This window comes from Orycteropus afer, unplaced genomic scaffold (genome assembly GCF_000298275.1).
Source record: "Orycteropus afer afer isolate SDZICR_OR568_19922 unplaced genomic scaffold, OryAfe1.0 scaffold00276, whole genome shotgun sequence".
In the NCBI taxonomy this organism is placed as follows: domain Eukaryota; kingdom Metazoa; phylum Chordata; class Mammalia; order Tubulidentata; family Orycteropodidae; genus Orycteropus; species Orycteropus afer.
Window position 1 is genome coordinate 4513358 of NW_006921863.1, and position 13046 is coordinate 4526403.

The window sequence follows — 13046 nt, forward strand, 5'->3', positions numbered from 1 at the left end:
TACTGATGAAGATTGAAGAATACAGTCTGCAGTATGGATTACATCTCAATATAGAGAAAACAAAAATTCTCGCAACTGGACCTGTAAGCAACATCATGATGAATGGAGAAAAGATTGAAGTTGTCAAGGATTCACATTGCTTGGTTCTACAATCAATGCCAATGGAAGCAGCAATCAGGACATCTGGTGAGGCAGAGCACTGGGCAAGTCAGCTGTAAAGGGCCTCTTCCAAGTGCTGAAGAGCAAAGATGTCTCCTTGAAGATTAAGGTGCACCTGACACAAGCTATGATATTTTGAATCACCTCATATGCATGTGAGAGCTGGACAATGAATAATGAAGACCGAAGAATTGATGCTTTTGCAATCTGGTGCTGGCAAAGCATGCTGAAAGTACCATGGACTGCTAAAAGAACTAACAAATCTGTCCTGGAGGAAGTGCAGCAGGTATGCTCCTTGGAAGGGAGAATGACCAGATTCATCTCACTTACTTTGGTCATGTTGTCAGAAGGGACCATTCCCTGGAGAAGGATGTCATGCATGGTAAGGTGGAGAGTCAATAAAGGAGGGGAAGGCCCTCAATGAGATGGATTGACACAGTGGCTACCGTGATGGGCTCAAGTATAGCAGGGATTGCAGAGCTGGTGCAGACTGGGCTGTGTTTTGTTCTGCTGTGCATAGGGTCTCTGAGTTGGAGATGACTCGACAGCACCTAACAACAACAACAGTCTAAAATTAGATGTTTTGAGGACTCAAAGCTCTTGTCCTTCTACAACACTGGGAAATCACAGATCCAGTCAAAGCATTTTGGCTCAAATCCTAATCACAAGGCAGTATCTATGTCTTCCATCTCCCACCCACTAGGGATGTAGTGTTTAAGGCAAGAACTGGTAACAGCTTCTGTCAGCAGGCTCCATTCCCAAGTGGGTGAGCCACTGTAGCCCCTGATTTGAAGCTGTGAGCCTTGCTCTGGTCCCTCACCAAAGTGAGTTTGGAGGGCATTTTTATTCCCTGTTACCCTTTCAAACATCTTATTCATGGCTGTGATGTTTTCTGACTACCAGGCTTGAGGATCAGTAGACACATGGCTTTAACCTCTCAGACTTTTTATAAATCTCACCCATGGAGCTATGTATCTTATTTTAAAGCACAGCTAGATATTTTCACTTTTCTTGTGTTCTATTTCCTCTGTAACTTTGTGTGTCTCTTGCTTGTGTTGGAGTGCATAGTGGTAGTGTGAGGGAGGATTAAATTGTGAACTTACAATGTCATCTTTCCCAGCCTTCCTAGCAAGAAGTATACACATCCCTTAACTTTGAAAGGTGGAAGCTGCTCAGTGAAGTTCTTTCTACCTCCCAGCCCATATGTCTGCCAGCAGCACTCATAGCATGTTCTTGAAGATATACAGTTACTTCAGTGAGAATGGCATTTAGCTTTGTGAGAAATTATTGCTAGCAGTCTCTTTGCTTGTTCAACTGCCATCACACTGAAAGCAAAACTGCCCTTGACATGGAGGGGCCACAGAGGAACAAGGCTATTACATATGCTGAACATGTATCCATCATCTGACACTCAGATCTAACCACTTTGACTAGGTTGTAAATTCTGAGTTTACTTGCCATTTCAGATGGTTAATATTAATTTATATCACTTAATGAGGAATAACAGCTTCTGAGTTTTTGTCTGGTCATTTTTTAATAACACATTCTCAAATGGCTCAGAATCTGATCTTAGCATCATTGAATCTGGACTGAGGCTTCGATTTCTGAAAAAAAAAAAAAAAATCTATAAATATTCTGAACTAGCATTTCTTTTCATGGACTGACCTTGTCTAAAGTTTTCTGCTTATATGCTAGGAATAGCATCTACATTAGCAATTATTCTTTTCATTTCTGCAAGACAAGGATGTCAAAGTTGCCTGGCAGGTAATAGCTTGAGATATTAGACTAATTGTCCTTTGCACTTCCCTCCTCCTCTTTTCTTCACAGGTACTCAGAAGGCTGTATCCCTCTTCTATAAAAGCTGAAACAAATATTCAAAGAAACTGCTGATGTAAGTGCAAGATGAAGAGCTGATTCCTGCTTGCAAAGCCAGTTTTCCTGTTCCAGAGAAAAAACTTGGAAAGGGGCGAGATGAGGCAGATGATAACTCAAAGGGGAGATGAGCAAACAGGAAGGAAGAGGTCTCCTCAAAGTCAGGAGAGAAAGGGGAGACTCTTCTATAACAAGAAAAAGAGAATAAAGTGGGGTAAAATCCAGTGAAACACTCACTGACTCACCACCCATGAAAAAGCCAATGTTCAGAGATCCAGAACATTATATATTATATATATATATAATCCATTAGGAGCTCTGGTAGCATAGTGCCTAAGGCACTTGACTGCTAACCAGAAGGCTGGCGGTTCAAACCCACCAGCCACTCCTCGGCAGGAAGGTTGGGCAATCTTACTTCCGCAGTGATACTGCCTCGGAAACCCAAGGAGGGGTCACTACGAGTTGGGACTGACTTGACAGCAAATAACAGCAACAACATATAATCCATTATAGAAGGCAAAAGACTTAAATACCTTGTGTAGGGATGGAGGGCTAAGGCACAGATTTCATTCCAATACCAAATATGAAATTGTAGGATAGACTATGGGAGCTCTGGTAACATAGTGCCTAAGGCACTTGACTGCTAACCAGAAGGCTGGCAGTTCGAATCCACCAGCCACTCCTCAGAAAGAAGATGGGGCAATCTACTTCTGTAGTGATACTGCCTTGGAAACCCAAGGAGGGGTCACTGTGAGTCGGGTCTGACTTGACGGTACATAACAACAACAACAACAGGATAGACTATGAAGTTAAATCTTTAGATGGATGTGACCCATTTTAACCATGAAGTGAGGTCTCTGCTTCTCAGTAGACTCCAAATCATTCCATTCACACTTTCGCATATATCTCCATTGCTTATGTCCACACCCTGGAGCATAACACATGACAAGTTCTCACTTAGCACTCAACAGTCAGACTTCCAACTGCAGAAAATAAGAAGGACACCCCAAATAACTCTGCTAATATTGGAACTTTTTTAATGCTGATAGGTCTAAGTTTTGTAGGAACGGACAAGTAAGCAATTCTCATTGTTATGATTCATGCATCTAATACACTGAAGTAAGGTTTGGCAATTGTCTCATGGTTACAAAAAAATTAAGCTTCATTTACAACAAATCATTGAAATTCCACCACAGACTACAAAAGCAAGTGAAACTTTGCTTTTCTATTTCTACTAACCACAGGAATGAGAAGTGAGACATACTAAATCCTTTGAGCTATATCCATATAAAGTCATGAACATACTAGTACTATGCAAAATTCAGAGAAAATGCAAATTTGAATCATTTGTCACCAATTGCAAAATCAGTCCAAATAAGGTTTTGGTTATTATAGTCTTTCCTTGTGGGAGAAAATAACAGTTGAAATGAGGGAAATGACCAAAGTTTACTGTAATGAATTTCTGTTCCTCAGGGCAGGGCTTATAAACTCATAAATTATGTTTGTGCTCTCCAACCATAACCACCAGTGAGCATTTCCCATGGAGGACCAGATCAGTTGTTGCCTGTTAGCCAAGCTACATTCATTTATATGTATGTTCCCAAAATTCACAGGCACAAATTCACCAGAACCAGAAGTTCAGAAAGCCCTAAAACCTCTTGATCTGCTCCTCTCAATTACTCTAATTCACGTTCAGAGCAGTCCTCCTTAGAAGATAAGGATAACTTCATTCCTTATACAACAAGCAGACAGAAGAAATACAAACATGTTCCAAAAAGCCTTCATCTATTTATTCAAACAAATATTTATAGAGCATTTACCTCTTGCCAGACATTGTGCTTGGCCTGTGGACAATGGTAAAAAACACAGATGTGTCCCAGTCCTCATGGGTCTTCAGGTCAAGAATAGGTTGAAAACTGTCATCAAGTCAATTTTCAACTCACAGCGACCCCATATGACAGAGTAGGACTGCCTCATGTGGTTTTCTTGTCTGTAATCTTTACAGGAACAGGTTTTTCTCCCACAGATTCACTGGATGGGTTCAAACTGCCAATCTTAGATTAGCAGCCATGCATTTATAGGTGTTAATCACCAGCCACACAAATAAATATGTCATCACCAACTGAGGTAGGTGCTGGGAAGGATAAGATTTTCTTGCTAGGAGATATGTGACAGAGTAGCCTAACTTATTCAGGGGGCTCAGATGTCTATTCTGTAAGGAAGTGACATTGGTATAGATCCTAAAGGAGGAATCTTTGAAGGTGTGAAAGCAAGCTGAGTATTCCTAGGAGGGACCACAAATCTAAACAGGGTCAGGTAGGAATGAACAGTTGAGAAGATTTATTCTGGACATAGCAGGCTGTGGGGTCAAGACAAGTCCTAAAAGATTAGGCTTGAGGAGCGTAATATTCATCTACAACATCTTTGTGCCTCAGACTAGCCTTGCTCCCATGAATAAATAGTGTGTAGGCTTAGGAGGTGGCTGAGGAGAGGATAAATCCACTGCTATTGAGTCAATTCCAACTCATAGTCACCCCCATAGGATTTCCAAGGCTGTGAATCTTTATAGAAGCAGATTGCCTTATCTTTCTTCTGTGGAGCAGCCTATGGGATGAACCGCCAATCTTTTTAGTTAGCAGCTAAATGCCTTACCACAGTGCCACCAGAGCTCCTCTTGAAGAGAGGATGGAGCAGGGATAATCTCTGTCCCCTGTTGGGCAAGAACAAGTCTCCAAAGGAACATAAGCAATGTTGCAAGCAGCACATGTTTATCCTACTGGCCCCTTTAGATTCTTCCTCCCAAGTTCCCAGTGCTTTTTTCCTCCTCCACAGCCTTTCACATTCTTCAACATCCTTCTGTTGTTCAAGCCTGCCCTTCCTGCCTCATTACCTGCATTAATACACTTCACACAGCAATTCACCTCCAGCTAGACATTAGGAGGAAAACTGTGATTATCTCATTTAAGTGATGAGCTCTGAATTATTAAGGGCAACTAGATATGTTTCCCAGAATTTTTGTGTGCTCCTTACAGAAGAGCTTATGACCTCTAAGGCATTTCCTGAGTGAGGGCTAGAGTCCTGAATAGACGGTTCTCCCACAAATGTTCAAAGAACAGGAACCAACAGATTTTTTTGACCTTTGGGAAGATGACCTCCCTTAATTCCATATTAAGAAACTGAAGACTTCAGAAAAAAAGGTCAGGAAGGAGAGACAGAGGAACCAAATTCAGTCCTCAGGAGTGGTCCCCTGTCTCTTCTTTTGATGATGGAGTCCAGAAGGGAAGCAGTGGGGAGGTCTTTAGGTCTTTCTGAATAGTCAGAAGTTTTCTCCTAGAATTAAGCAATTTAATGATTAAAAGGAATAAAAAAAATATACCACCTCTTCTCAGAGCAGGGACCCCCTCTGTCTTGCCATTACAGCAATACAACTAGTGTATTAATTCCAATGGTCAGAACCGCAAGTGATCATGGGAATGAGGCAAGACGGGGCTGTGTTTTATTCCATTGAGCATGGGGTTGCCATGTGTCAGAGCCAACTTGATAGCAAATAACAACAGCAGATATATTTATATATTTTAAAAATATCATGTGTTTGCTGTTTCTGTGTTGTCAATTCTTTGTAAAACTTGGTGAGTACAAAGAATTTAATCTACTAAACATCATGCACCAGCACTGTTCTAAGTGAAAATCATATTTTACCCTCAAACAACCCCATGAGATAGACACTAATATTACTACCCATTTTAGAGAAGAAATTGAGGCACAGAAACATTCGTTAGCTAATTTCAGAATCAAAACATTGTATGCTTGAACATCTGCACAAAGATTTTTTTTCTCCAGCTCTACAACTTCCAAAGTATAATTGTTTGACATATTTTAGATGAATGGCTATTTTATAGAAAATCAGGTAGAATTCAGTAATACATGGATGGCCATTTAAGCCAGAGTCTGACCTGACCTTGATATGACCTTAATATTCTCAGTGGCAGTGTTGGAGGAAATGAATTATGAACTAAAAAGAAGTCACTCAAATGGACAGGAATACTTCAAAATATCTAGAAGAGCTACTTATGTTAGAAATCCACCACTAGATGTGGCCTGTCCCTAATAGGATTGAATCCAGAGAGTGGGAGAAGATTCTCGGAACACTTAAAGGGCTAACTTTACTACTATGTTCCAAATGGGAAAAATGCTTCATAGCTAGTTAGTATGTACTGAAGAGAAAGAAATCTGACTGAAATTCATATTTCCTTTCTATAAGTTTGACTTAAAACTTTATGAATCCTTTTGAATTAGGTGAATTTAAATGGGAACATAAATGCAGAAGATTTGATGTTGGAGATAAATGAGACCAGTTCTACTCCTCAGCCTTTTAAATGATATTGCTTGCTTCTATAGACAGGAGCCAGTTACAGTATACCACCAGAATTGTTGATATATTTTCTTTCGAAAGAGATATGACACATTTTGCCTACCAAAAGTAAAAAAAAGGGATTGATTTTTTTTAAAAAACTTATTGTGATCTCAGATCTCCAATTTTGATCCCTTTGTGAGTGGTTGGCATTGTTAACCATACACCATCTTGTTCTTCTGGTCTCAGAGTCTTTTGGCTGAGCTTCTCATGGCTTTTGATTTTGGATGAACTCTTTCCTTATGTCTTTGATTTTTTTCACCCTTCTTTGCTCTGGAAGAGAAGAGACCAATTGTTGCTTCTTAGATGGCCATTCATAAGCTTTTAAGACCTCAGTTGCTATTCACTGAAGTAAGATATAGAATAAAATTTGTCTTTCCTATGTCATGCCATTTTCACTGGATATCAGCTATAATCATGGTCTCCAGCCCAGTGACTCACTCCCTCAAGGGGCTTAGTTGTGGCTAAGAAGTTATTCTAATTTTGCTCCCCTTAGATTTAAACTGCATGTGGAAATTTTTAGAGCACATAAAAAATAACAAACAACCAAACCAAACTCACTGCCATAGAGTTGGCTCTGACTCATAGAGACTCCCATTGGGTTTTCAAGGCAGTAAATCATTATGGAAGTAGATTGCCCCATCTTCCTTCCACAGAGTGGCTGGTGGGTTTGAACTGTCAACCTTCTGGTTAGCAGTCAAATGCCTTAGGCACTACACCACCAGAGCTCTTTTACAAACACATATGGAGGAATATTGTCTGCCAAACCTATGTGTGGTCATGGGTATATTCCCATTCTACTGTCCATACCTCATCTTCTTGACTGTCAACTTATGTATCTACCTATACATCAGTGTTTTTTATTACTGATAATGAAGTATTATGTGTGAAATAGTATTTACCTTTATTGTCTGTGGTAGTTAAAGTTGTATGTCAACTTGGTTGGGCCTGGTTGAGTGGTTGCGCAGCTGGTGGTAGTTATTTCCCATGATGAGACTGGCAATCAACTCCATGGTGGGATCTATCACAAGCAGCTGAGTAGATGCATTAGGATGTGGACTGCTTTCTGTATATAAGAAACAGCTTTGGGAATGGTCTCTAGCTTATGGCACCTTACACTTTGCATGTAGCCATGTCATTGTTCAGCAGCCTGCCATGCTCTGCCGACCTTGGGACTTTCAATGGACTTAAATTAATGGCCTGCTGTGTGGTTTTGTAACATCAGGACTGTGCATTTTTACTTGTCAACCTTGGGCTTCTCAGCCTTAGCAGCCAGCAGCTGAGTAAAGAAAAGCCTCTATCTTCATTGAGCCAGGAGCAAGAGGCAGAGCTACAATATAAGATTGAGGGGCTTTCCCCCAGCCCCTAGAGCCTGGCACTTTGGACTTGGACTTCAAGCCTCCAAATTGTAAGAATAAACTCCTGTTTGTTAAGGTCATACCATTTGTGGTATAACTGTCAGAGCAGCACTAGGTAACCAGAACAGAATATGGTACTGAGAGAGTGGGGTGCTGCTCTGACAGATACCTCAAATGTGGAAACAGGAGTGGAGTGCATCCTTGAACCAAGATCCTGGCAGAGAGACCCCATCATACGGCATAAGAAACGGCAGGAGCAGAGCCCAGAGACCAGCATGAGACAACAACAGCCTTATCAGCCCATGGAGGAGAAAGCTGGATGCCATGGCACAGGTGGCTTCCTGACATAGTGGGTTGCCTTTGGGTGTTAATTGCTAGAGGAGACCAGCATGAGATGGAGTAGCAGGTTGGCTGGCCCATGGAGGAAGAAAATTAAGTGCACTTTGGGCAGGAAGATTTCCAGCAGAGTGGACTTCCCGCACACATTATTTGGCAGAAATGGAGAGACCAAGGAAATGGGAAGCAGAGCTGCCTCAGCCTCAAAGGGTAGGACCATGGCCTCTGGGGGTGGAACCACCATTGTCCTCTAGGTTTCAAAGACTTAGATCATCACCAACTTGGTTCTGAAGTGTGGGATTGCTTGTTCATGTGAGCTAGTGGAATGGAGCCATAGCCACTGCCCAAGAAAGAGGGGGAAGGGCTACCATACCCAAGAGGTAGAGGAACAGGCCCACCAGGCCAAGAGGGTGAGGTCACCACTCAGGAACTAGGAGATTAGAGCCAACCAGTGAAGGAGATCTGTATAGATGCCACCCAATGAAGATCTGTACAAGTGCCAAGTTGACAAGGGGTAGAATTGTGGTAGTTAAAGTTGCATATCAACTTGGTTGGGCCTGGTTGAGTGGCTGGGCAGCTGGTGGCAGTTATTTCCCATGATGAGACTGGCAATCAATTCCATGGTGGGATCTACCACAAGCAGCTGAGTAGCTGCTTTAGGGATGTGGTCTGCTTCCTGTATATAAGAAACAGCTTTGGGAATGGTCTCTAGCTTATGGCACCTTGCATTTTACACGTAGCCATGTCATTGTTCAGCAGCCTGCAATACTCTGCCAACCTTGGGACTTTCAATGGATTTAAATTAATGACCTGCTATGTGGTTTGGTAACATCAGGACTGTGCCTTTTTACTTGACAACCTCAGGTTTGTCAGCCTCAGCAGCCAGCAGCTGAGTGAAGAAAAGCCTCTTCATTCAGTGGGCTGGGAGCAGGAGGCAGAGCTACAATCCAAGGTTGAGGGGCTTTCACCCAGCCCCTGGCATTTTGAACTTGGACTTAAAGGCTTCAAATTGTAAAAATAAACTCCTGTTTGTTAAAGCCATCCCATTTGTGGTATATTCCTGTCAGAGTGGTACTAGGTAACCAGAACATTGTCTGAACCTCTTCTACAACTCCCTGTGTCCTCCTTTTCCTTAATGAGATTGTGCTAGTCACATGATTTTATATATTGTTTTTCCCTTCATGCATATCAATACCTGTCTCTTAACTAGCCATCTATTTTCCCTCACTTCCCATCCCCTCTCATCCCTGGTAACAAACAAAGAAAATTTCCTTCCCTGTGTAATCCTTTCCCTGACTTTTTATAATAATGGACTCATACAATATTTACCCTTTTGTGACTGACTTATTTCACTCAGCATAATATCCTCCAAGTTCATCCATGTTGCAAGTAATTTGCTCATTCTTCTTTATTCTTTAATGTTGCATAGTACCTCATTGTGTGTATTACCATAGTTTGGTTATCCATACATCTGTTGATGAGCACTTAGATTGTTTCCATCCCTTTACTATTGTAAATAGTGCTGTGATGTACATGGGTGTGCATATATGTATTCTGTGTCCTGGATCTCACCTCTTTAGGATATATTCCTAGTAGTGGGATTGCTGGATCAAATAATGGATCTATTTACAAAGTTTAAGTGCCATACAGTTTTCCACAGTGGTTGTAACATTTTCAGTCCCACCAGCAGTGTATGAGAGTTACAATCTCTCCACACTCTTACCAGTATTTGTTGTTTTCTGTCCTGTTGAACTTTGATATTATTGCTGGAGTGAAATGATATTTCGTGTTGTTTTGATTTGAATCTCTCTAATGGCTAATGATCCCAAACTTTTCTTCATGGGTGTGTTGGCTGCCTGAATATCTTCTTTGGTGAAGTGTCTGTTCATATCTTTGCCAACTTTTTAATTAGTGTGTTTTTTTTTATGATGTTGAGATTTTGAAGTTTTCTGTAAATTTTACAGATAAGTTCCTTGTCAGCTACATCATTGCCAAATTTATTTTTCCAATCTTTTTACTCTTTTGGAGAAGTCTTTTGATGCCCATAAGAATTTAATTTTTAGAAGGTCCTGGTCATCTATTTTATCTCCTGCTGTGCATTTTTAGTTATGTTTGATAGTCTATTTGTGCCATAAAGTAGGGCCCCCAAGTTTGCCCCTATTTTTTATTTGAGGAGCTTTATAGTTTTCAGTTTTACATATAGGTCTATGTTTCATCTTGAGTTCATTTTTGTGTATAATGTGAGGTACGGATCTTATTTCTTTTTTCTGCAAATGGATCCAGTTTTGCCAGTGTCATTTATTAAAGAGACTATCTCTTTTCCATTAAATGGGTTTTGCCTCTTTGCCAAAAATCAGCTCTCCATAGGTGGATGAGTCTATGACTGGATTCTCAATTCTGTTCCAGTGGTCTATGTGTCTATCATAAGACCAATACTAGGCTGTTTTGACTACTGTGGTTGTATAGTATGTTTTGAGATTGAGGAGTGTGAGACCTCCTACTTTATTTTTCTTTTTCACCTGTACTTTGCTTATCTGAGCTCTCTCCTCCCATATAACATTAGTGACTGTTTTTTCCATTTCTGTAAAGAATGCTAATTTGGATTGGGATTGTTGTGTTTTTGTTAGGTGCCATCAAGTCATCTCTCACTCATAGCGATCCTATGCACAGCAGAATGAAACACCACCCAGTCCACACCAGCTCCACTATCCTTGCTATACTTGAGCCCATTGCTGCAGCCACTGTGTCAATCCATCTTGTTGAGGGCCTTCCTCTCTTTCATCGACCTTCCACCTTACCAAGTGTGGTAGTTATGTTTTTGTGTCAACTTAGTTGGGACTGGTTGAGTGACTGGGAAGCTGGTAATATTTATTCCCTGTAATGAGACTGGCAATCAACTCCATGGTGGGATCTACCGCAAACAACTGAGTGGCTGTCTTTGGGATGTGGTCTGCTTCCTGTATATAATAAGAAGCCTTGGGAATGGTCTCTAGCCTATGGCATACTTGGACCCTGCATGTAGCCGTGTCATTGCTCAGTATCCTGCTATGCTCTGCCGACTTTGGGACTTTCAATGGACTTAAGTAATGATCTGCCGTGTGGTTTGGTAACATCGGGACTGTGCCTTTTGACTTGTCAACCTTGGGGTTTCTCGGTCTCAGCAGCCAGCAGCTGTCTGAGTGAAGAAACACTTCTAGCTTCAGTGGGCCAGGAGCAGGAGGCAGAGGTGGACCCCAAGGATGAGGGGCTTTCACCTAACCCCTAGAGCTTGGCACTTTGAACTTGCACTTAAAGCCTCCAAATTGTAAGAATAAACTCCTGTTTGTTAAGGCCATCCCATTTGTAGTATATTTCTTGTCAGAGCAGCACTAGGTAATCAGAACACCAAGCATGACCTCCTTCTCCAGGGAATGGTCCCTTCTGATAACATGACCAAAGTAGGTGAGACAAAGTCTGGCCATTCTCACTTCCAAGGAGCATTCCAGCTGCACTTCCTCCAGGACAGATTTGTTTGTTCTTTTAGCAGTCCACGGTACTTTCAGCATTCTTGGCCAGCACCACAACTCAAAGCATCAACTCTTCTTTGGTCTTCCTTATTCATTGTCCAGCTCTCACATACATATGAGGCAATTGAAAATATCATGGCTTGTGTCAGGCACATCTTAGCCCTGAAGGAAACATCTTTGCTCCCCAGCACTTGAAAGATGTCTTTTGCAGCCAACTTGTCCAGAGCTATACATTGTCTGATGTCCTGACTCCTTCTTCCATTGGCGTCAATTGTAGAATCAAGAAATGTGAAGTCTTGGACAACTTTGATCTTTTCTCCATTTATTGTGATACTGCTTATAGGTCCAGTTGTGAAGATTTTTGTTTTCTTCATATTGAAATGTAACCCATGCTGCAGACTGTATTCTGTTCTTCAATCTTCATCAGTAAATGCTCCAAGTCATCCTTACTTTCAGCAAGCAAAGTTATGTCATCAGCATATCGCATGTTGTTAATGATTCTTCCTCCAATTCTGATGCCATGTTTTTCTTCATATAGTCCAGCTTCTCTAATTATTTGGTCAGCATACAAGTTGAATAAGTATGGTGAAAGGATAAAACCCTGATGCACTCTGTTCTTGATTTTAAACCATGCATTGTCCCCTTGTTCTGTTTGAACAACAGCCTCCTGATCTATGTACAGGTTCCTCATGAGTACAATTAAGTGTTCTGGAATTCCCACTCTTCTCAATGTTATTCACAACTTGTTATATCCACACAATCAAATGCTTTTGAATAGTCAATAAAACACAGTAAAAATCTTTCTGGTATTCTTTGCTTTGACTCAAGATCCATCTGATATCAGTAACATTATCATTTGTTTCATGTCCTCTTCTGAATCCAGTCTTCACCTCTGGAAGTTCTCTGTCGATATACTGCTGCAACCGTTTTTAATTCTCTTCAGTAAGATTTTACTTGCCTGTGATATTAATGATATTGTTTGATAATTTCCACATTCTCTGGGATCACCTTTCTTTGGGATGGGTACAAATACATATCTCTTCCAGTCAGTTGGCCAGGTAGCTGTCTTCCAAATCTTTTGGCATAACCAAATGAGTGCCTCCAGTGGGGCATATTTTGGCTCTCATGGACTTGTTTTAATTGTCTTCAACTTCAAGTTAAACTTGCATATGAGCAGTTGATGGTCTGTTGCACAATCACCTCCTGGCCTGGTTTTGGCTGAAGATATTGAACTTTTCCATAGCCTCTTGGCACAGATGTAGTCAATCTGATTCCTGTGTACTCCATCTGGCAATGTCCACATATATAGCCACGGTTTGTGTTGTTGAAAATGGTATTTGCAATAGATAAGTCAGTCTTGCAAAATTCTATCATGCAATCTCCAGTGTTATTTCTGTCACTAAG